At 41.9% G+C, this 25,286-nt stretch overlaps 1 long non-coding RNA gene across 1 annotated transcript; it reads right to left on the bottom strand.

Annotated features, from left to right (window-relative positions):
* Positions 1-2,782: 2,782 nt before the first annotated feature.
* Positions 2,783-23,894, bottom strand: LOC146768629 (uncharacterized). Its single transcript, XR_014953012.1, has 2 exons — positions 10,453-23,894; positions 2,783-3,899 (listed from the first exon to the last, which is right to left on the bottom strand). It is a non-coding gene; the product is annotated as an uncharacterized LOC146768629 (long non-coding RNA).
* Positions 23,895-25,286: the final 1,392 nt, after the last annotated feature.

Here is a 25,286-nt window from a genome sequence, read left to right as displayed (position 1 = left end):
AATGTGTTTTATTAAGGCTATATAATGCTAATGTTTTAATCAAAATGTCAAGTAGTACTAAATCAGATTCATTAGGAAGGTCCAAGTCTATCACATCCATGTGGTTACCTTGATCAAACAAACCTGTAATCGCATCAAAAACTGAAGTCAGGTCTGCTTGTCAAGTCTTGTTTCCATAAGGCCATGTGGACTTGCTTTAACTCTTTATTGATTGAATCACACATGCATGACTGCTTTAATTTACATAACATGACTGTTTTGTCTAGAAATACCAAGGATGCCGGGTCTGTTATTACTTTGGTCATTCTACTTGATTCTTGGAATAACATGAGCTTTCCTTTCGTTCTTTGAATATTAGCTGTAAAGAGAGCTGTTAAAAATTAACATAAGAAGGCTGTAAGTCTCCTACTCTTTAAGGATCTTTGGATACTCAGGTGCCATAGAGACTGCTGATTGAAAAACAGCAGTGCCATTCTCATCCTACAGAGGTGTCAATGGATAGAAAGATAATTCATCTTCCTCATGTAATATTAATACATTATAATTTTTCTTTCTTTTCAGAAGTACAGGATAGAAATATTTACCATAAAAATGAGATCTTTTATGGATGCTCGGAGACCAGATTTCTTAATGAAGAAGCTGTGGAATGTGTCTGTACAAAACTGAGAAGGTAATTTTGTAATAAGGACTCCATTTTGTGCAGTAGGCAAAATACAGGTGTAAATTAGCCCATGGGAAGAGTTCCCCATGGATAAATCACCTCAGCTTGAGGTGATCTGTTCTCATTGCTGTTGAAAAGGAAGGTCCTGCACCCATATGAGCTCTTGTGGGGGTTTTGTCCCTTCAGCAATGCATTCATTTGCTAGGAAAGTCAATAGTTTTATCTGGGGCTAATGCGCTGGATTAGCTCTGCACAGAGTCAGACAAGCCCTAGAGGCAGTGCAAAGAAAAGCAGAGCCACCGACCTGGACAGAAAGATGATGGTAGTCCCACTTCTGTTAAATGGGGTTCAGTTTAAGTGTATACTAAAAATTCGTTATGATGGTGGCCTATTGAGCTGCATTCCAAATACATGCCCTGCTCAGGAAGGGCTGCATTTCTCAGTGAAGAGATGTCACAAGCCACCTGAACAGCAGCTGGGGGCAAAGACACTGCCCTGTTGTGACAGAGCAATGGGAGTTTTTGCAGAGGGCTCTCCCTAGGCTCTGGGACTCAACCTAGATTTGGTTGCTCTGAAGCAGAGACCTTTTCTAACAGGTTGTGCGGTCCAAGGTGTTACAGAAACCATAGAGGAGCTGAAGCCTTGGGGATTGCACAGAAGTAACTTGTTTTTTTACTATAGCAAGTCTGCAAATATCTGGGATGTCAAATTGAGATAACTTGGTTTCTAGTCAAGACAATGTGGGGCCTTGCCTGGGAGACACAAGAGGTCAAAGAGGCTTGATAAATTCTAGGGTAGTTAATATACACCATGTACCATGTTGCCAGAGATTTCTTATCCAACTTTATTGTAGCTCTCAGATTGATTTTTTGGTATTCTCTCTGCATCCAACTTGCATTGTATTCCATGCACAGTTTTCTAGTGCTTCCTCTTAATCCTTTTGCCTAACACTTCATTTTATAGATCCCGTCTGTCATGTAGTTTAGCTCCCTGTTTCCCCTCTTACCCCTTCAATAAGGATTAGATAAAATGGTCTGGCTTTCCCAGGTCCTGCTGTGAGCCAGGCTATTTGAACTCCTAATGACCCAGGACTGCAATCCAGCCTGTGCATATCCAATGAATCTCAAGGTGTAATGGTTAAAAATTTTTAGCAAGTGGCACAGGTTTTTGGAAAGCAGAGTTGTTATTTTTGTACTCTGAAGTTTTCATTTCCATTAAGCATATGTCTGACTTTTGATCAATATATAAATTTCTGAGGGTTTTTTGTGAATGTTTTCCATTCTGAACATTTTCATCTTTTCTAGGAGCTGCAAAACAGCAGGAGCTAATGCCTTTTCCAAAAAAAGACACCCACAAAAAAGGAATAGCCACTAGCTTTTCAATACAAGGGAATGTTGGGGGTCCTTGACCAAATCTGTACCTATCCAGATAACAGATCCACCAAGCTGACCAGTCACACTCCCAAACATGTTTGCAAGAGATCACAGATTTCCCAGTCATCAAGGATAAGCTTTCAGAATAGGGAACTTCAAGCATCAGTTAAGCATGTTAGATAATCTACTGTATTTAAATCCCTTGAGAGGAGAATATCCTTTATTAAAGCAAAATCAGTAAGAGCTTTAGCAAGTCAGGAAGACTGTAATTCACAGTGAATATTCTTTTTGTTGTCAGCTATGCTACAAATTTGACGTTTTATGCCTTTTTCCATTATTGCTCTGAGTGTTTTGCAAATTATCACTGACATTTGAAGTGACAGCCAATGTATTGCAAATTGTTAGCTCACTTTACTAGATTCTGCCCTAACAAAGGTCTCAGTTAGGACTGGGCTACGTGTCTTGGTTGCTTTTAAACCCACACAGTCTTGCAAGTTTGAAACAAAATTTTTGAATTCATTTAAAAGCATAAGGCATTTGAAAGGAAAAAAAAAATACATTTAATGAGTCTGCACTTGCTCTATAGAAAAACCATCATCACAGTTTGCATTTTTGAGCAGGTTTCTTCCAATGTTCACAGAAAAGAGACTTCTTATTAGCTGAGGAAAATTTCAGCTGCCTTTCAATATCCTTCAGTTTAAATTACAGGGTAAAAATGTCCATTCACTCAAACTAGTTTGATGAATCATAGGAACCAAAAATATAATGTGTCAGTTCACAAAACATCAGATATCACATTTCTGGTCTATTTGTGAAAAACCTTCATAGAAAAATCTTCAAGAGCCGGTGACTGCATTTTGTGTGGATGACCCTTAATAGTGTAGATATTTGCATTAAAAAAATAGTTGGAAAGATCAAAGTAGAGAGAGAAAAGCATAGCAGAGGTAAAATGGAACCCACATTCCAGTACTTCAATCCTTTTGTTATTAAGAGCACTCACTTTTATGTCTGCACCTTTCATTTTTAACAATTGATATATTCTGCAAATTGCTGTTGACCTGCAAGACCAATACCCTTATCTCTTTTTGACTAAGGAACTCTTCATAATAAACAGCCTAACCAGAAGACTCCAGGGAACAAATGCTACCTGCAGTCTGACTTCCAGCCTTCTTTTGAAGTTTATGAAAAAAATCCTTGCTGCTACTCTATAGAATCACCCTGTCTCCCAAACCATCCCCCAGACTTGGACCACATCCTGACCACAGCCACGTCCTTCAGCACAGGACTGCAAACCACCTAATCAGCTGTCTAAGAATTAATGTCATGTTGAGCTATTCCATGGATGAATCTAATCACTGAAATGGCTCTTATGCCTTCCCTTTCCCCCCTTTAATCTTAATTTAAGAGCAAAGTGAAGGCAGATCCAACCATTCTGTCTCCTCTGCAAGTATTCTATGAAATACTCCATCCTAGTCTTGATACTTTGTTGAAAGGAAGTCTGGCAGAAATGTTAGCAGTGAAAATCCAATCCGTTCTAAAAGTTTAAAAAATGTTTCTTCATGCCAGAAATGACAGCTGTATTATTCCTCAGCCCTTGTTCTTTCTTACAGTCAGGGATTTTCTTTGTGCCAGTGTAATATATCAAGTAGGAGTTTGGTGTGTAGTACCTGTATTGGATTGGATTAAATTGTCTCAGGGGCTTGGCATCCTTGCTGTCCCATCTGCATCCTTCAGGTAGTGGATATTTGCAGAGTGCTTTTCCAGCTAAGAAGGTAGTGCAGTGCTGATCTGCCACACAAGGCTGAACACAAAGTCTGTCCCTCTGCATTCTGTGGGCAATCCTATTAATGGCCATTTCTTCAAACCTGGAGGAAATGAGAAGGACAGATCTGAGTTTAATTCTTTAATGTATAATCTGTATTTAAATTGATAGGAATTATTTGTTTTCCAGTTCAGAAGCTCAAAATAATGTTAATATATTTAAAATATATTGAAGTAAATATCCAAATATAAATTTAAAAAGGAAACATCTGCTTTGAATTCCAAATGTTGCTTGCATTTTATTTCTACTAGAATCATCTAAACCTGACATACTCATTCAGCCTTCATGTCGACTCAACCTAGTCCAAAATAGCTGTCACTGACTTCCACTTCTATCCTTTATAGATGTTTGATGCATTTATCAGTGGAGAATTAAGCACAGCTGTCCTACATCTCAAGTCCTGTGTGATGACCATTGAATCAAAGCAGTTTCCCAGAAAAATGCAGGAGCACTTTTCTGAGATATTTGGTAGAGACCATGATCCCCATTGCAAATTCAAGTCTCTCTCAGGCAGACCCACCACCTCCTAGGTGGAATACACCAGATTGATGGGCTTGCTTATCCCATCTGTGTCATCAAGCCATGCTTTATTACCAAAATCCAGGCAAAGGAATAAAAAAAATTCTCTCTATTATTCTACTAAGTCACTAGCAAATAATTGCCTAGCCCACCCATGTACGTCACATCATGCTCACTCTATCCACAAGGAAAATCACTTCTAATCCTTGACTCCAGCATTAGGGAACTGTTCAGAGCAATAAATCATATGGAACATTTTGATAGTTTCTTCCTAATAGAATTCAGCTTTCTGTATTTTTGAGAATTATTTTTTCATCTCTGTAAAGCAAATAAGACTATAAATCCTGGTCTAAAGGATAACACCAGGGATCTGGCAGTTATTAAATAACACACAGCAAAAACGAAGTATTGTACCTCTAACTCATTTGTCACATATTTTAGTCATTTGTTTCACCTGCTGGCAGGTTTGAAGGTGAGTAGGTATAACAGATACAAACAGTAATTTATTTGGTATTTAAGTTTGCTTAGTGGTGCCTGGGCTGTAGGAGTTTGGGTGATTCATCAAAGGCTCTTGTCCTTCAGACAGCACAGACTCTGTTTCCTTACAAGCCCAGCATTTTTTGAAAGAAAAACAGGAGGAGGAGTGTCTAAGCTTTCCATTCTTGGTAAACATGAACACAACATCCCAGGCCTTGCTTTGCATCTACCATGTGCTCACAGACAAGCTGTAAAACCAAAGCTTTCACTCATTTTGAATATTAAGATCCCCAGACATTTTATGGATTGTGTGCCATCTGAAATGCTCAGTTTGATCAGGTGCATGTTCACATCCTATTCCTCACTCAGCAATATAGCCTATGGAGGATGATTGGCATTCATATTAGAAATGCCTTATGCTTTCCTACCACTATGAATTATTGCTTTCATCTCTGAATTTACATACACTGATGCTTGGACAGATTCTAGACACATTTGGAAAGAAATGTGTTTCAAGTGACTGATGGAACAAAGAATGTTTCTACTTCTCATCAGACTATTCTTTAAAATATATCACTGACTTAGTATTTTGATCACTGCCTTTAGTTTAGGCTCACCAAAACTCACGCTGTCAAGGTGGGTTTGTCTTTCCAAAGATTTCCGCTAAAATCTAATCTGTTCTGCATCCTCAATGTTTTACTGTTTTTCTATTTTGATGCTATTGATGCCACCGTGTTTTATTTAGAAGAAAAAAAAAAAGGCTTTAGCTCTTTACAAAGGAACTAAAAAAGGGTGTAGTTCCTCACATCCTCTTTGCTCACATAGTCAGGACGACTCCTCCAGGTAAGAAATGGTTTTGTTCAGTGTTGCATTGGGGTTTGTCTGACAAGATTTTGGTAACAGGGTGGGGCCAACCCTTGGCTTCAAGATGGACCTGCCATTGACCAAGGCTGAGCCAAATAGGCCTCCGTGATAACTTATTTAAGAAGGGAAAGAAATCATTGGGCAGAATTAATTGTGGCCAGTGAAGAGACAATTAAGAATGAGAATATGTGAGAGGAACAATTCTGCAGATGACAAGGTCAGTGCAGAAGGAAGGGCAGGAGGTGCTCCAAGTGCCAGAGCACAGATTCCCCTGTATCCTGTGGTGAAGACCCTGGTGAGATGTGCTGTCCCCCTGCAGCCCATGGAGGTCCATGATGTAGCAGAAATCCACCTGCAGCCCATGGAGGAGCTCATGTTGAAGCAGGTGGATGCCTGAAGGAGGCTGTGACCCCATGGGAAGTCCACACTGGGGCAGAGTCCTGGCAGGACCTGTGGCCCTGTGGGAAGAGGAGCCCACACTGGAGCAGCTTTGCTGGTAGGACTTGGGACCCTGCAGGGGACTCAAACTGGAGCAGTTTGTGAAGAACTGTAACCCATGGGAAGGAGCCATGCTGGAGAAATTTATGGAAAAATTTATGGAAAAAGTATCTCCTGTGGGAGGGACGCAGCACTGGAGAAGGGGAAGGACTCCTCTCCCTGAGGAGAAAGCAGCAGCAAAAACAACCCATTCCCTGCTCCCTGCACTGCTAGAGATGGAAGGAGGTAGAGATTTGGGAATAAAGTTAAGCCTGGGAAGGAGGAAGGGGTGAGGAGAAAGTGTTTTTAAGATTTTTTTTTTACTTCTTATTATCCTGCTTTGACTTGATTTGTAATAAATTCAATTAATTTCTCCAAACTGAGCCTGTTTTGCCCATGACAGTAATCAGTGAGTGATCTCTCCCCATCCTTATCTCAAGTCATGAGCTTTCATTATATTTGCTCTCCCCTGCTCTCTCCAGTTGAGGAGAGAAGTGACAGAGCAGCTTTCATGGGCAGTGGCATCCAGCCAGGGTCAAAACACCACAAGTGTTAAATTGCACATTTTTCTGTCTCTGTAGTTTGTTCTGGCTCTGTTACACTGAAGGATATTGCAGAAGCAGGCAAACACTGTCCTGTACACCAATGACTGGACTCAGCACATCAGCATTTACCTGCGCATGAGTGTGGAGCTTCTGGAAGCTGCAGGAAGTATCCTCTCTCTTCACCAACTCATATTCATCTTCTGCCCTGTAGAGCTTCAGAAGGCTTTCCCTCTCCCTTGATTTTGGTTCTGGTGTGAATACATAAAACTTGAACTCTGGATACATGTTGTATTTGACAGGATAATTGACCCATTTTAATTAATTGTCTCTGGCTCACACATAAGAGATCACCTTTCCCATAAGTAGCTTAAGGAATCCACTCATTAATCTTCTTAAGTAGCTATTCTGTTCTCACTTCCTCTAAGGCATTTGCTTACACAGCCTCCACACTAGATTCATCCAGCAAGGAGATCTGGGAGAACCCTACCTCACAAAATAATTTCTGGAATAAAGGGGTCATTATATTTTATTTAGATGCTCTTTTACCTTGGAAAGGTAGCCAAATTAAGCTGACTTTAACTTGATTTTGAAATTTTTCCAACTTCTAGGAATTACACAATTACATTTGGAGGTAGGGAAGGCCCTCTAAAACCATCTTTCTGGTACTACATTAAAATCACCTCTGAATACAAAACACCATATTTTCAACCCCTTGCTATCATGCTGAGATGAAGATTTGCATTCGTTTTAAGTAATCTTTAACGATATCAAGTATAAAAACATATTGAATCTCAGTTTTTGCCTGGTGAGAATTCATGAAGCAAGAAGCTCTTGTGCTTTTTTTTTTCTGGCTGCAGCACAAATGTTATTGGAAATGTCTTGTTTGGGCCACGTTTTCTTCTGCCACACAACCTGCTCTGGCTTGTAATATAATATAGTAATATAGTAAAATCTCTGTTCTCATTGGTATTGTAGAGACAGGAGCTGACAAACTTATTGCATTTGACAGATGTAGTTCATGTAGTTTAGTCAATGAACAGGACAGAGTGGATTTTAGAATATGTAATGTGAGGCAGCAAGGCTTAAAAAAAGACAGGGTGAGAGATTTGGGACAAAGCTGATTTGGACTAGATTCAGACTGGTGTTAGGACAAGGCCATAGGTTTTCAGCATTGTTGGAAAGAGAAGAGGGACTAACAGAGAAGGAGGGGAAAAAAACACAAGGTGGGGGAGAACAAGAAATTTGCTTTTTGTTTTGGTCATACTAAATTGAAGTTGACAGCTATTTAGCCCTAAAATTATGTCAGATGAAAGCTGAGATGTTAGTTTGGACAGGAGAGTGACACAAGTCACTACTGTGTTTGTCAGGATCATGATGCTTCTTGAACCTGTGTGGATGAAATTACCCTCAGGGGATGTGCAGAGAGAAAAAGAGTTTTAGGGCCAAGGCTATGGAATCACCACAAAACATTTCAGACATAAAAGCCCCTTTGAAGGGTTGGAAAGTTTACGGCATGCTAACCAAATGTGGCTGATCCTGCCAAATGTGGCACAGAAACCAGGACACTGTGCCTTCCTTGGAGACAGCACATGCTGAAATGTATTTGTGGGTGAACAGTGGATTGCCAGCAGGATAAGACTCACTGTCCTTCCCAGTGGTGAGTGCAGAGGAGTCTTGAGCACATCTGTGTCCATCTCTGTGGGGCAGCAAGCTTAGGGCTGGTGTGATATTATTTATGGGAGTGCCACCAGGCCAACTACACAGGCTTTCAATCAATCTTCCCTTTTCTTTATAAAGAGGAAAAGAACCCCAAACAACCAGACTACTGCTCTGTGTGTCTCAAAGCTGTCATGGGTGACCACTCAGCTGGGCTCTGTGTTGGTGATGACAGGTCAGTCTTGGCCTGACTTCCTTTGCCCTTACACCAGCCATCTCTCCCTTGCCTTGTGCTCCATCCCTTGTACCAAATCTTGTGAGATCACACGTGCAAGTCAGATCAATGTGCTGAAACAATTTGCTTTTTGGCAATGTCAGTTTTCTGCCAGATCAACTTGTTCATTCAGCCCACCCTGCTGTTGCAGAACCTCTACAGCTTAAAACTAATGCAGGGGAGTCACAGGAGTGTATGGCTGGGGCCAGGAAGGCACCCCCTTTCTGCAGGCTCTGGGCAAGGCACACCAAAAAGCATCACTGGAACTGGTGTCCCTGTCATTAGGGTAGAGAGAAAATGTCCTTGTGAAAATGAAGCAGGCTGTGCTTTAAGCCTGAGTCACCAAAGTGCAAAGCTCAAGTTCTCTAGCCCATTAACATGTTTTAAAACTAAAAGCACTAATTGCCTTGCCTTGCTGGGTTTTGGTTTTTTGCACATTCCTCTTCATCTTGTACTAAATAAACACTGTTCCGATTCCTTTCCATAGGCAGACTTTACATTGATGTCTGCATGTAGACACTTTTTTGTGTGAGCAAAGTGTGAGCAATCATTTTTAACCTCTAAGATGGTTTTCACCTCAGATATATTCAGTGGTATTTTGTCAGCACCTTTACCTCCGTTTTTGCAATAAATAAATCAAAACATCCAAGTGCTCCAAGGAGGGTACATTTCTTGACTTTAAGACCAGTCAGTAGGTGGGAGGTGGGACAGATCTGCCCATGTGACCTGGGCGATAATAGATAAGAGTATTTTGACACTGCATGTTTCTCTCTCATGTACTGTGCTTGCCTCCTCTCACCTTGATTATAAAGTTTTTTAAAAAATCCAATTCTTCACCACCTACACACATGCTATTAAAGTCATGATGTGTATTAACAAAAAACCTTTCCCAGCTGGATGGAAAATTGCTGATAGTGTTGCTATCAACAGAAGCCAGCTCTTCATTGTGCAGCCATGCACCATAATGCCATAAAACCAAAGCCTGCCGGGTTTTACAATCTTAGAAATTGTTCATTTCTCATCCACTCCTCCATCTTTCCTTCCTTTTTTTTTGTTTCGCCTCCTCTCTCCCTGGATAAATATAAACTGCCAAGATCATGGGTAGCACTGACAAAGCACGATGGAGAGGTGACCAAATTACTGTGTCTCGTGTTCCATTATTTTTGGGAATGAGGTGGGAAGGAGCAAGTGGATAAGGCAGGCAGACCTGCATTCTAGGCTCTAGCTCCAGAGCAGCTGCAATTACTGATGTGCCCTCCTGACCCTCCCTCCCTGGCAAATAGCTATGGATGTAGATGATTCTTAGGGTTAATCTGTTTTCAGGAGAGTAACAAACTCCATTTAGCAAGGAGCAGTTCGGAAACAAGTCCCTTGGACAGCAGTATCTTTCAAATTCCAGGAAACTCAAACCTCAGTTCAAACTTCAGTGCTTTCCTGCTCATAAGGCAGCACTTGACAGCTCTGGTCATACATTTTGACTGGGGTTAGGAGGTGATATCACAATGTAGGCCCTCTTGCCAATCTGAAGTTATGCTCTGAGCTACGCTTTGTCTGTGGGAAAGATACCAGTTTACAACACCTTAGTAACTTAGTCCCTCACTAACTCCTATTATTTTTCTCTGAGATTTCTTTAAGACTTGCAATAGAAAATACTGAACAAGTGAAATCGAATGACAGAGCTGGTCTCTAGGAGGAGAAGTTTTCTCTGGAATTCAGTCAGTGACAGCTACTACTTCATTGTGCTTCCTTTTTGGTGTGAAATTCAGTTGTTGAATATCACATACCTACTTGAGCTGGTAACTAACAGCTGTAGCCCTGAATGACTCCACATAGGCTGGCAGGATTGTTCCATTCTCAGTAGTCCTTGTTTCTGCTGTCTGTGAAACACCACAAAACATGAATGATTGACATGTGGATTAAGTACAGTCTCTAGATAAATTGTAGGTAATTATTTCCCACACCAAAAGGAAACATGTCAAAAACCATTAATGTATAAATAGAAAACACAAAGCTTAGTCAAAACAGAACCCACAGATACTAACAAAAGTAATTCTATTGCTGCTGTGTTCTGAGCCCAAAGGGGACTAAAGCAAGTAATTAATGAGACATCTCCTTGTATCTGGGTGTTGTGTGTCCTTTTCAGCAGTTACTGAATATTTCCTTGGCTTTCATATATCTTCTCCCACCACTTTAATATGAAATAACGATTTTAACTTTGTAATTAAGACTTGTCTTGCAAGCATAACAGTCTTATCTTCCGCACGGCTGTGGGACCTGTATCACACCTCCTCTCCTCAAAAGGAGCTGATCTGAAACATGTGAGGTGAGTCACTATCTAGGCAAACAGAACTGGGACTGGAGAATTTAATGCCTCCACCAACCTTTATGGCATGTAACCACTTAAAAACAGCTAGGCCTGCAGCACAGGGCTTTTTTTTTAAGCCACACTGAACTGAGAAAGAAGGAAAGAAAAGGAAAGAAAAGGAAAGAAAAGGAAAGAAAAGGAAAGAAAAGGAAAGAAAAGGAAAGAAAAGGAAAGAAAAGGAAAGAAAAGGAAAGAAGGAAAGGGTTTTGTCCCTATGTCCTGGGAGCTCCATGAGGAGTTGAGAGGATGCCCAGGGTGAGCATGTAGACATTCTCTAGGGGGACCTAGCACCAACCAGGGGACTGCTCACTACAAGACTTGGCTTGGAAAAGAGAGTAAGCATCTCTTAAGGTGGACAGCCTTTAGCAGTGAAGGAGTAGCTGTGGTAACCAGGTATTTCTCCACTAAGCACCATCAAAGAAAGAGTTAACAAGTTCCCAAGAGCTGAGGTAACAAAGCCCAGCAGTAAATTGTTTCCATAGTCAACTTCGCTTTGGGCTGTTGCTGTTATATTTGATTCAGAACAAGAAGTCAGTGGTTTGTGTTCAGCTAGTGTTCAGTTTTTCTGCAGTGACCAATATAACAAGTTAATTTTAAAATAAAGATTAAAAGTTTTCTATCATGTTTACAGTGCCTATCCTGATCTGTAAGATATCCTGGTTGTGTTTTATCTTTAAGTTATTTGTCCCTGAGGATTTTTTCTTTCCTCTTCCATTCCACTCTGCTCCTTTGCAGGGGGTAGTCCATGTTCACCTCCATCCTAAACTGAAATGGTAGTGGATATTTTGACATTGTATAGCAGCTGCTACTATCTAAGTGGAAGAACTGACAGTTGTTGCCACTTACAGTTATCAGGGGGACACAGACTTTTCTCTGCTTATCCAATTCAGTTAAATCTGTGCCTTCTGGTGTGGCTCATCACTTTTGGCTTTGTTCTCCTGAGTTTGGCAACACCTGTCTAAAGTCTGACATCACTGGTGTTGCTTCTGTCAGGTATCACACATCACCTGTGTACCTTTGCAAATGGTCTGACTTGGTCTTTGCAGTGAAGTCATCTTACAGTCACCAGGCCAGCCTTGGGAGGTACAAGGATCATCCAGGGCCTGATCTGAGTCTGGAGAATGGGAACTTCCTGACAATGATTTAGAGGTTGGTAAGCAGAGCTCTCTTCCCTTTTTTAATACTTTTGCATCCCTGTCCCCTAGTCCAAAAAGTTATTGCATGGCTGTGCTTCACCCTCTCTAAGGCCTCTGTGTATGTTCGCTGTGCCCTCCAATGGGCACAGCCACAGCAGTAACATATTAGTTAGGAGTAGCTCTGCTTGGGAATAAAGCAGAAAAACACAGCATGTGGAACCACAGCCCGAGTAAACAAAACTGTAATTCCTGAAAATGTGGCTAATTAGAAATGGCCAATTACATTTTCCCTCATGAAGGGGGGAACCAAGGTCCTATTCTTCTAAGCTCTATAGCCAGGAGACTTACTCATATCAGCATTAAGGAAGCATTACACTGAGTGTTGGGGGTTTTTAAGCAAAGAAAATAGGCACAGACTTGCTGATTCTTTCATTCTTTCATCTCATTTCTATCCATTTGGCTTATATATGTTTTGAATTGTGCTGATCAAAACACGCTTCAATACTCTCCAGCTACATTACTTGTTTAAAGTCATGACACCTATTAATCCCAATATCCACCTGATAATACATTTTGTGCATTTATGCCAGCCTCATCTAGCAATTCCCTCTTGACTATGTTCTCATTAACCCTAGGATTCTTTTCTGTAATCTCTTCATTTCTCTTTACTCATGTTTATTCATCCTTTCCTTTATTTGCTGGTGTTGAACTTCAATTAATTGATTTCAGCTCATTCTTCTAGCTTGCACTTTGTGCATTCTCACCTTCCAGAGCTATGTACATGCTTCCCTCTTTCTATTCCACAGGTATGAGCAGGGTCTCAAGCTGAGAGGGGTTGCTTGGGCATGATAGAAGACCTCCTTGATTAACTCTCCACCACTAACACTTATCCTGGGTGTTTGGCTGTTTTTCATCAGGCTTTGTACAAGGCAGAGGTATCATCAGTTGACACTCCTGCAGCAGAGACTTGTTTGCAATTTTGCAAAGAAACAGATTCTCTTGTTTCCTTGTCATTCAACATAAAGAGAGGACTCATCATAGAATCACAGAATGTTTTGGTTGGAAGGGACCTTGAAGGTCATCTAGTTCCAGCTCCCCCACCAGAGCACAGATGCCACCCACCTGGCTGACAGAGCACAAAATCATGTAGAATGCAACTGACAGCAAAAACCAGGAGGGGATAGGGAAGTCAAACAATTGCTCCAGATCTCAGGAGAAATGAACCAAACAAATGGACTACACAAATGTGTTCTTGTGTGACCTCTCTCAAGAAGATGGACTTCTGTCCTCCTCCAGTAGCATGACCACAGTGAGGTTCATGAATTTTCTAATACCTGTGTGTTAGCAGATTTGATCCATGTCACCCATTCCACACTTGGAATTCCACACATGTCACCCATTCCACACATGTTTTAGGCTCTAGCATTGATACTAATAAAGTCCTTGTTCTAACTATGCTGTTTTTAACCACTGGAGCTCATGGTGTTTGTAGGTCCAAACCCAGGACACAGGGAACAAACACCTTTCATTGCAATAATGCCAGTATACTGACCATGGCTGGTGTTCCAAATGGAGCTCCTCTTCAGAGAGCTTATGTCCTAAATTTACACCCTTTCTATCCCACTTCCCTCTCCTGGAGCCCTTTATAGTTGCCTGACAGGGAGCCAAGGAATGAGCTCCTCCCATGCTGGCTGAAACAAGTCAGGATGCTTGAACAATGCCACCTCCCAGCCTGGGAGATCAGGCAGGCGAGTGGGTGACAAGGAGGAGGGAAGAACGCACCTTTAAGCAACAGCCTTCGTGATGTATTTGGATGAGGGTGTTTGTTCACAGCTTCAATGATTTTTCCACCTCCAGCAGACTGCTGACTACCACCTGATGGCAAAATAAACCAAAATTGTGTGCATCACCTCTACTTCTTACTCTAACAGCAAAACATCTGCATAGCTGTGTTCCTGAGCCCCTCTGGTAGTCTGAAGTTGAGGATTCAGATCCTTTGTATAAAAAAGGATGTGATGTAATCATTCAGTGGCTTTCATAGATGTGGAGGGTGAGAAAACATGCTTAGAACAGCCATGGAGTTTAAAATAAGTGTGTTGGCTGCAAAGCACTGTGTGGCGGGACACACTTCACTGCATTTGGCACACGCTGGAAGAGCTGGGGTTTGAGAAGTACCATTCAGATTTCAGTAATCCACATACAAGTTCTTCTCAGGGAATGATAGACATAGCTACTGTGGAGTACTTTGTGTCCACTAGGCTTGTTATCCTGTCAAAGAATATAATTAAATTGGCTTTTCAGATGCACTATAAGCCCCAGTTGTCTGCTATTTATCACCTTATTTTGCTGTAGCTGCTCACACAACAACTATGTTATTAATTCGTTACCTAGTTTTTAGCAATTGATGTAGTGTTCTTTGTGTTCTAGTTCCCTGTCTTCCATTACCTATATAGATTGGAAGCTATCTCATTTCTTGGAAGGAAAAACTGGCTTCTATTCTTTCCCAGCAGATAACATTTAGGGTCACACTTTGCCTTCAGGAGTGCTCATAAGTAATCCTCAGCAGTTGTGATTATTCAGCTGGTCACCCAGTGCTGCTACATTGAGTAATAGCCTGTATTTAAGTTTTCTGTGTCTTCATGTTGAACTTCAGAGATCTGCTTTGTGATTTGGCTTTTTGCTTCCTTCCTGATGTCAGGAAAGGCTTTCTAAAGGTATTAAGCTTTTTGGTAGAAATCGGCAAGAGTTTCAGTCTTCATACAACCACAATAAACCAAAATGCTCTGTGTGTCTTTCCTGTAGTAACTGAAGGGTATCCACCTGCTTTATTTACATGAATTAATATGTTCTCAATGGCTCCTCTGTAGTAGAAGGATTTCACTCTTGCTATCTCTTAGAAAAGGCAAATGGGGGATTAGAAAGGGTGTGGATTTCTCCAAGTTCATTGAGAGCCACAAACTGTGATTGAAATCTCTAATGCCTGCCTTGAATAGCTACACTGGAGCATGTGTAATACAAAAGCTGCTCAGAACCAGCTTCCTCAGTTCTGTAAGACACTGATAACTCCATGGAGCCCTCACTTTCCTGGATGCTCTCTCTTCCCTGCAATAGCCAGATAAACACTTTGGCTGAAATGCTCCCCAAATTTCTCCTGTTTTTTTTTTGCCACCCACAGGAAAAATCATGTGGGTCCCCCACTTTCTGGATACAGCTGTATCCTGATCACCCTAAAATCCTTTCTTAGAGAGACTTCTGCCAGGATATAAGAAGGAGGTTGTTCTAGAGGTAGGGAAGATCTTGTCAACCAGGACAATAGGCTCTTAAGGGTAGAAAAGTCTTACTTTTTCAGCCTACTTTGCCCAAGCTGTGGCAAGACAAATTACATTGTCCTAATGAAAGAGGAGCCTGAGTTTTTGGAATTGGTGGGGGACAGTGAGTCTTGGAGGTAGAAGTAGCCTCTTTTCTCAGCATCAGTCTCTCCAGGGGTTTCTCCTACTTCTTTCATCCAGGCCTATCTTCTTTTCTCCTGCCTTTTCCCAAAACCCTAAACCCTGGAGTAGTAAAATTAAGTTTTACCAAAGTCACTGAAGCATTGAGCTGCTCCTGAGCTGTAACCTCTCTGTGCATTTCCCATTTTCCATGCTTCAGTATCTGACGTAAAAGCTTCCTTTCTCAAAGAAGGTTCTATCAAATACAATTCCAGGCCTGGAGGGGGAAGAGTGAATAAACATTCACAATTTATATTCTTAAATGTAATGAATTTTAAAGACAATTTTGTGTTCTGAGACATGACGTGTGCTTTTTTATCATTTGGAGCTGAAAAAATTACAAGTGTCTATAGGAAATTTTAAAACCTGTTAACATTATAAACAGAGTACATTGCTCCTATTCCCCACTCTGGATCAGCTATACTAGGTTTTTAAAAAGTGCCTATCAGAAACATCAGCTCCCCTCCTTCAGGGGTTGCAAGATCTTCTCTAAAATGATCTAAAATGATCTGCTTGCCCTCTAGAAAATGCAGCTTCACAGGTCGACTCAAGCCCTGACAGAGGGTACACTGATGTGGAGGAACAGCAAGAGGGATAAAAAGCTCCGAGCTGCCCTTACTCATGCAGGGATGCAGGTGCTCAAGTGCGAGACACTTGGGCGGCGTGCAGGGAGAGGAAGCTGGCTCTCTGCCTGAGCATGGCAGCAGCTGAGATATTAATTCCATGCTGCTGAGAGCGCCAAGTTCCCTCAAAATGAAAATAAGGCAGTTGTAAAGAGAAGTGGAGACCCAGGGTTAACTGTGATATCCTGCAGAAGATAATATTGAAGCGCTGTCAAGCGCTTTCACACGCCCCAGTCATTTCATCTTTGTGTCCGACACAATGGCCGGGAAGGGAGCACAGCACTTAAGGCTCAGAAAGGAGAGCAGATAGGGGCAGATGTAGCTAAAGGGCTTGAAAGGTCAGAGAAGAGAAGGAAAAACATTTCCATGTTTCTCACAGCAACCTGAGCAATAATCCTGGAACATGGACACAGCTGCAGCTGGCAAAAAATATGCAAAAACCAACAATAAAATCCTCCTGGGATTAGGAAACAGTGAGGAGCTAGACTGAAAACCAGACACATTTCAGAATAAATTCAGTGTTTCAAAAGCAATGATGTGAAAGGCACATGAGCCACAGTAATAAAATGTGGTATGAGCTGTTACCGTAAACAGGGAGGAATAATTGACAGGGAACTAAAACAGATCCGCACAGCATGCATAGCCCAGGGCTCTGCAAGCCGATGGCTGAATGAGAGGAAGAGGAGTGGCATGGGGGCACGTCAGAGAGACTGACAAATCACTGCCAAAAAATACATAAACCACACAACAGCCCGTGATCCCTGAGACTGAAGATTCAGCTGGAATGTGTCTTGTGGTGGATCAGAAAGAATAGTAGGCACAAACAGACTCAGAGTTAGCCCAAACTATTCGTGTTTTTATATATAAAAATAATACAGTGAAAACCAAATGTCTTTGGGGCTGAAGAAGAGAGACAGTGTTTATTAATTGGTTGGCCAGTTTGTTTCATCCTTTGGGCATGTTTGCTATCAAAAACCTGCAGTTTAGGAGGAAGTGGCCAGTTTGGATGTGGAGGGGAGGAAATCCATGGCTGGGATTTGAGGCACAGTATCACAAACAAAAGCTCTTTGGAAAACAGTCTGGTGTGGTGATGGAGTAGCCAAAGATGCAGGATAAACAGCACAGAGTGCAGAAAGCTGCATCTGAGCAAAGGCTTTCCAGAATATCTGACAGGTTATCACATTCTTCTGACACATACCATAGACACATATAAGTATGTGCACAGACACAAATGTATGCATGCTATGCATGTTTGTGTATGTTTACGGACTTCAAAACCACCTGAGAATAACTACGGGTGGTGTTTGTTCCAACAGAGAAGGATGTTGCTGTTTCACAGTTCAACAGAGTGGTGCTGCACAGCATCTTTCATGGAAACCATATTCTAGAAATGCTCAGTGAGTTAAATAATACAGGCACTGCTTTAAATAATAAATAGTAGTGTACATACGAAGGATGTTGAGAGACTGCAGGAAAGGAACACCAGTGATGTTTTCAGCTGATATTAGGAAAAGGTGGAGGGGCAGATGGGCACTTGTGACTGACCATTGGACAAGAAGGAATTATTGCTTTGTACCCCACAGCATTGGGGGAGCTAGCTACAGCAAGGGGCCATAGTCATGCTTCCTGGGGTGCTTTCACCACTAACACTGGGTGGTCAGCAGCAATCCCTGCTCATAGGCAGCAAAAATCTAGGGAGGTTTTACCACTGCCACCCCTACAGCCACAGACAAATGCACACAGATGGGTGAAGAGGTATCACTTAGTCCCATTCCATTAATCTTTGTGATGTTTTCTCCTTCTTTTGCTCTTACAATGCCATTCTTTCAATTTCTCAAGCAATCTCCACAGAGGGGCTTGTAACCATTTCCCTGCACCTTGCAAACACAGTTCACACCTTAATTGGGAATGTAGATTTTCAGTGCTGCTTCAGAATAACTAAAATGCTTTTTCCATACATGTGAAGGGAAATGTGTCAGCCTTTGATCATCAGTAGCTATCCTCTACCTAAAATATAATTGGCTATGACAATGTCATTTCTTTGTATCTTGTGACTATTAGGGAAGACAGGCAGATAAAGAACAAGAATAGAAAATTATATAAATGAAACTCCTGCCATTACAGAAAATTAATGCCATGTCATAAGCCAACTGAAAATGTCTGGGCATGCATTCTTTGGTCATTTGCCCTCCCTGCCTGCTCAGAAAATGAGAACAGGGAGAAGCACAACAAAGCCAGTGATGTCCGGGGGAAAAAAGTAGAGAAAAGGATTTTCTACCTCACTAAACCTGGGGATTTGACACTTTCTTCATTCTCCAAAGGCTCAATGAGAGGCAAGAGCACCACCTCAAAGAGTGCTTAGAGTTCTGTAGACTCATCTTGTGTGTTTTGACAGGTGTTTTAATTTGTTTTGCTGAGCTCTTTAGGACAAGAGGTAGATCTCTCCTACATGCTGTGTGTCTCTCACTCCAAAAGCCTTCATTTCATGGACATTGTAGAGGAACCTACAATCAGGTACATCTAAGCCAGTCTGCTTGACATTGTAGGAAACTGCTCTGTGAGTCTGTTCAGAGCCCTGTCATAGATAAAAGAAAGGTTCCATAGGCTTCTTCAGACTTTGGATCAGATTCTGCAGAATATGCTCAACACTGATTTTGCTTTAAGCTATCACTTCTATATGCTGAGATTCATCATTTTCAGAGAGGGTCAGCTATACAAGAAAGATACTCATGGCATTTATATTTTCTTCCAATGACATGAAGATGCTGTGTAGTACACATATGCTACATTTAAGTACATTTTGTTCAAGGTACCTGTTTAAAGGAGGGGAAAAAAAGAGAATAAGCAAAATTGTCCTTCCATTGTCATTATCAGCCATGGTGTGATTAGGAACAGAAGTGCCATTACTTGAACAGCAGACATGAGAGTCTGGCACCCTCACAGAGTTGAATGACCATCTGTGATGACTTGAAGGGAAAAAAAGCTTTCCCTGTTAAGCAACTTCTCTGTAAGTAAAAGATATGCCAATATCCATCTCCATTATTCCCCTGCATATTGCACTGTGAGCACCTGGAGGTGTTTCAGACTCAGCATTTTAGTTTGGATTACCTGAGTGTTTCTGATGAGACTTTTCTGCTTGTGCCCCATCTCCTGCTTTGGTTTGCAGAGTGGAGCAGCCTTAAAGCTGCTAACATTGATTCAGTCCACAGGTCAAACCAGAGCTGGTCTGAACCAGCCCACCCACCCCAAATGCTTTCACTACACAGATCTGCTCCGATGCACCTTCACCTCTTGCTCATGAAAATGTGCCTGAGATAGCATTACCACAACTACTCCAAGTTAGCCCTTTGTTCATCTTTTTGTTTTAACAGCAGAGATCTGTTTATCCAGTGAGCAGCAAGGTCCCACATGGCATTGACGTCTCTGCCAGGGCAAAGATGATCTTCCTACCAGGAGAGCATTTGTTCTCATTTCAGAGTCCTATGGGCATTACTGGTCAGTCAAGTCTGTCTTAGTTAATTAATCCTTGACCCATCATTTTGTGCTTTTCCAGTTGCCCCAGTAGTGTTTTTTTTGTTTTTTTTTGGTTTTTTTTTTAAACTGAGATCTGATGCTTAGGGAGGTGGTTATGCAGCATACTCCCTTCCCAAGGTAACTTCACAGCCATTGCAGTGCCAGAAGTAATGTGATATGACCTCAGATATCTAGCTGAGTGATTCCTGTGCAACAGGGAATAATGAAATTCAGGTGTCTGTCTGCAGTGTTTGCAAGCAGCTGCCTGAAACAGCCCAGGAGGCTGTTTGGAAACAGCGCACGCAGGCAACAATCAGATGCAAGAGGTGTCACGGATAGGTGTTGCTATCTCAGCTCTGGGTTTGGTGGCTGCCCTGCACACCCCCAAGAAAAGAGAGGCAATGTTTGATGCAGTGACATGCACTCTCAAACACTGCCATCCGACATGAAGGGACAGGGAGCTGCCCTGAATCAGACCTGATGGCCACCAGCACTCACCAGGGCTGCCTGCACACAGATTGTCTGGGCAAATACAAGCTTTCAAACAGGTATAAATCCACTACTCCTAATGAGCTTGGCTAATAATCAACTGTTCCCTGTTCAAATCTTTTCTTCTTCCTACCTGGAACTTATGTATGATTGTTCTTAGCTGCACTGTTTTACAAATCTACCTTAGCTAGATGATGACAGCTCTATCTACTGCCAGAAACTATTGCCCTTGTGAGTATTTATAGATCACAGCGAAAGTCAGTTCTTGATCTTCTCTGGACCGAACTTGAAGTTGTCATGAAAAATACTGACTGAGCTTTTTTTTTTTTTGACAATTACTTGGACATCTATGAGCCAGTCTTTAATTTCACCAATGCAGTACTGGCTACACTGATTTTTTTAATTGTCTTTTTTTAATGAGAAGGACACATGCAAGTGTCAAATAGACATCTCTTACTTCCAGCAATCTATAAAGATAACTTTAATCAGATAAATTTAAAAAAAAATTAATTTTTATAAAAGGCTTCATTGATTGCTTTTAAGAAAATAGGTTTCAGCATTTGCTGGCATTGAGTATGCTCCCATTCATTAATGCTTTATTCACCTCCCATATGTCCTTAGCCATTATTTTGCCTGGGACTAGTGACAAACAGATTGGACTTGGGAAATCCAGGTATGGACTCACAGTTTGAGGGGGCTGGCATGCTGCTGGCTGGCACATGATCAGCACGACACCAGGCACGCAGTACCAGCTGCACAGTGCCCAGGATGTAATGCCCCCAGTTCTGGGGGCAACCCTGGGTCATGCTGTTTAACCAACAGTCACTTCTCCGGCCCTTTGTAGCTTCCCCTGTCTTTCAATATGTTCTACAAATACTCTCAGTGTTTCAGGAAGCTCCACAGACACTTCCTTCAATATTCTTGGTCACAATTTTCTGGTAGCACTTCTGTGCTTTGCCATGATGGCTGCAACAATCTATCCATGGCTACTGATGAGATAGAAAGTATTTCTTCCTTCCTTTGAAATAAGCACATCCCATTTCTTTCCAAATACACAACATAAATATTCAATGAATATTTCTTTTTTTGTGTGTTCTCACAACTGGCAATTCTTCCACCTTTACATTGGAACTACAGGGGCTAACAAAGGGAAGAGATGTTACTGAACTTGATGAATGACATTTGTCAGAGAGAGAACGGGTGTGAAATGCCGACAAAAAAGTTTAAGTATGAAATCACAAGGAGGTTATAACCAATCAAAATACCAGGTTCTAAAATGCTTCCCACACTCTCCTCCAGCCCTTGGGACCTGGGGACAAAAAGAACTACTTTAATACTACTATTTCCATGCAGAAGATTGATATGGCAATACAGATAGCATGAGGATTTGATGGTCCAAGAGGTCCCTATGAATACTATCTTCCTCTATGATTGCAACAATTTTGTTAGGTCTTAGTATACTTAAATAATGCCTTCTTACCCTTAATCTTTAAACCCAGGATTTTTTCATTAATGTTTTATCTTCTTCCATCAGCTGTCTCTTTCCTAGCTGGTGACTTGCTTACACAGCCACTAGACTTTCTGTTATTCACATTTGTTACATATAATAAGATTTGCAATAATCACTGTTGCCTGTCACTTTCACTTCTTGTCTTTAGTAAGATGGATTTGAGACCAGAAAGCCTTTCACAGAATGACAGGTTGTGGGTTTGGGAGGAATCTAATTGTTTTTTTCAAACACAGTGTTCTTATTTCTGTGCTAAAATTTTTCCTTGCAACTGTTATTTGACTATAGCTGACCTCTAGAAATTATCCTTGGAAAGAACCAAATAGACTCCTGCAGGCTCAGAAGTGGTCTGTCTGCACCCAGAGGAGTTTATCAGGTGCTTCCACAGAGGGAGCCAGCTGTCTTAGGTGCTTTTTTTTACACAACATGAAAGAAAATATATCCATTATTCCCTGCAAGTATAAGACTGTTTCCATAGTGCTAGGTACAAACCTGTAGGATCCAACTCCTTTGCTGGGACTTTGATGTTCAGCCAAGCCCCAGCTACCAGGGTGGGCTGCCAGGTCTGGCAGTCCTGAGGAGCTGGGGACCCAACAGCCACTTCCAAGTCTGGAAGTGCCAGTGGAGGGCTGGGAGGTGAGGCAAGGTACACAGAGGGGTCATTTCTCACCAGGGAACAGCACCCAGGGATGTCAGCAGTTCTGCGCAGAGCAGCACAGGACTCTCTGGGGGGTTAATAATGCAGCTTGAAGGCCTGATGGAGAGTAGACAGGCTGTAATTGAATCCCTTTCAGTTTATACCTTGCTGGCAGCTTAGCTTCAGGAGTGCCAGAAAAGAAACCCTGTGCACTGAAGAAGCAACAGCTCCGGGCAGGCAGAGGCATTTTCCATACATGACCTACAGTGAATTACCTCTTTATGTTCGAACTTCAACACTTCATTAGCAGCAGGGTCATTGGCTGCTCCTCCCTCCAAAAAACCACAGAGGCAGCACTAAGTGCTGGAGTGAAAGAGGAAGAAGCATTTTCAATTAGCCACGAACTTTATGAGACGTGAGTCTGTGGCAGCAGCATGGAAGGTGCCCGGTGTCCCTGGGCTGGGCTGCTGCCGGCAGTGCAGCCCAAGGGCAACGACAGGCATGGGGGACTCAGCCTCTCCACTTGTTCCTTAAGCCTGCTGCTCATTTACAGCCATAAATATCACGTTTGGATGCAGTGGCATAAATAACAGGTGACATTTTAACAATATTGTCAGCACCAGGCAGGGCATCTTCTCAAATTGATGAGTTATGTGGGGCCAATGAAAGTTTTGTGGGGTTTGTTAGTTCTCCTCTTTCGAGGCAATCACCTATTTGCTCCTGAAAAAAAAAAGTTAAATTAAAAAACACTCATATGCATTGCAAATAGCTTCTCAGGAGGATTTCTGATGTTGTAAAATGCCAGAGCTATAACTCTGAGTGAGTGAATACTGGAGGATGAGAGATGGCTATGAAGAGAAGCATCCTCCACATGTTGTGAGCAATGGGATGGAAATTGCTCCTGATAATTTAACCTTCTGAACATGGCAACTTGGCATTAACGACAGGTTTTGTTGTAAAAACACATTCTCTGTGTTGCCATCTGCCTCTCAAGTGTCCTGGGCCTTTCACATACCCGGAACAATCCATTAGAGTAAAATGGAATATGTATATATACATGCATAATATAGCAATATCTTCTCTTGCTGCCAACTTTTGATTATTTCTAAATGAAACAATAATTAAACTGAGTGATTTATCACAGAAATACATGGGAAGTCACAGCCTGATTAAAAGAGGGGGGAAAAAACCATCAACACACAAATATAAATAATAAAAGTACCGAAAGTCTGCACTTTGATCCAAATCACTTTGAGAATTTCAAGCCATTTAACAATATTTTACAAACTGTTTCAAGCCACACAAAGACTTAACCCTGCTGCCAGCCAGCAGCAGCAGCACAGCAGCATGGTTGCAGGAAGGGAGCACTCCGCTATCCCTCATTTTTCTTTGGCACTTCTTGCTGCCTCCAAGACAATGTGCTCAGCTGATGCTCCTGAAAACCCCCTGTGTTGGCTCTGTTACTGCCTCCCTGCCTCTCTGCGCCAGAGAAGGGATCTGCTGAACTCTCATTGCTGTGAAAAAGATCAGCCTGGAGAAGGAGGATCCCAAATGGTTCCCAGCAACCTGGGTGCATCCATCCCCATGTCCTTCTCTTCTACCTGCAAGAGGTATGGAACACCAGGGGTTGTGCACCTGTAGTCCTGCAGCTCTTATGTAATGTGATTTCATCACATAAGCAGTGTTACCTGGACATCCCCTCCTGCACTGAGGGCAGTGCAGGGTCCCAGACCTGCTTCTCCTCTCGCCTCTGAAGCTGCTGCTGCCTTGGTCACCCTGCAGAAGGGGAGTGGGCTGTGCTCCCACACTGGCAGCACTGCTCACATCAGGATGCATCCAAACTGTGTGTCCAGCTCCCTCCTTTGCTGGGGTGTGCATTTCAAAGGATATTTAGAGCTTGGACCTGTGACAGTTTAGACTCATAGCTGATCTAACACCTACACATATTTTTAATTATCTGCTGAAACCCTATTGTTTTTCTTAAAAGCATTTCTGTCACACTGCTAAATCCCCAGTCTGGTTATGGGCATATACTGCCACAGAAGAAGAGATGGAAACTTCTTATCCTGAGACCAGGGGCTTATTGCTAACATTAAATTTGGGACTTCCAACTGCAGAATCAATTTGTTTCACTCAACCTAACAATGTACCTGGAGGATCCTCTCCAGTTTGAGGTTCCCCAGTGAGGAAACATGTTAACATAGAGCTCAGCAGCAGGTCTCCAAGATGGTCAGGGAAGGGCAGTGCGTAATGTACAGGGAGCAGCTGGGTGAACTGGGTTTGTTCAGATGTAAGAGAAGGTATGGGGAGATCTTAATGTTGTCTGCAATGGGAAGGCACAGAGAAGATGGAGCCAGATTTTTCTTGGAGATGCACTGTAGTAGAGACAACAGGCGTGAGGTGGGATGGGAGCAATTTGGAAAATTGTGGTACGGGAAAAGCTCCTTCATCCTAATAAGAGTCATCAAAGATTGAAATAGAGTCCAGTAAAATTAGGAAATCTATCTTCTTGGAGCTATTTATGACTCTGCTGGACAAAGCCATAAATAACCTGATTTAATTGGGCCTGCTGTAGTGGGGCCTTTGGTTGGATGGCCCCTGGAGCACCTTCCTGACTTCAATTAGTTTGGGATTTGGTGAACATCATTTATTGAGCTATGCTTTTCCTCTAAAATGAAAAAAATACTTCTTTGATGAGAAAATAATATACTTGTTATAAACCCTGTCCCCTGGGATTTCTCAGGACTGGACAACTAAAGTACTAAATATATGCACCACCAGTCAGAGCTGGTATTACATTGCCAGCACTTCACAGTTAATTATTTTTTCCTTTCAAAGGAGGAAAAGTAATTTAAAAAAT

This window comes from Lonchura striata, chromosome 1 (assembly GCF_050655825.1).
Source record: "Lonchura striata isolate lonStrDom1 chromosome 1, ASM5065582v1, whole genome shotgun sequence".
Taxonomy (NCBI): domain Eukaryota; kingdom Metazoa; phylum Chordata; class Aves; order Passeriformes; family Estrildidae; genus Lonchura; species Lonchura striata.
The sequence above is the reverse complement of the archived record's forward strand: the minus strand, read 5'-3'. Positions and strand labels throughout refer to the sequence as shown.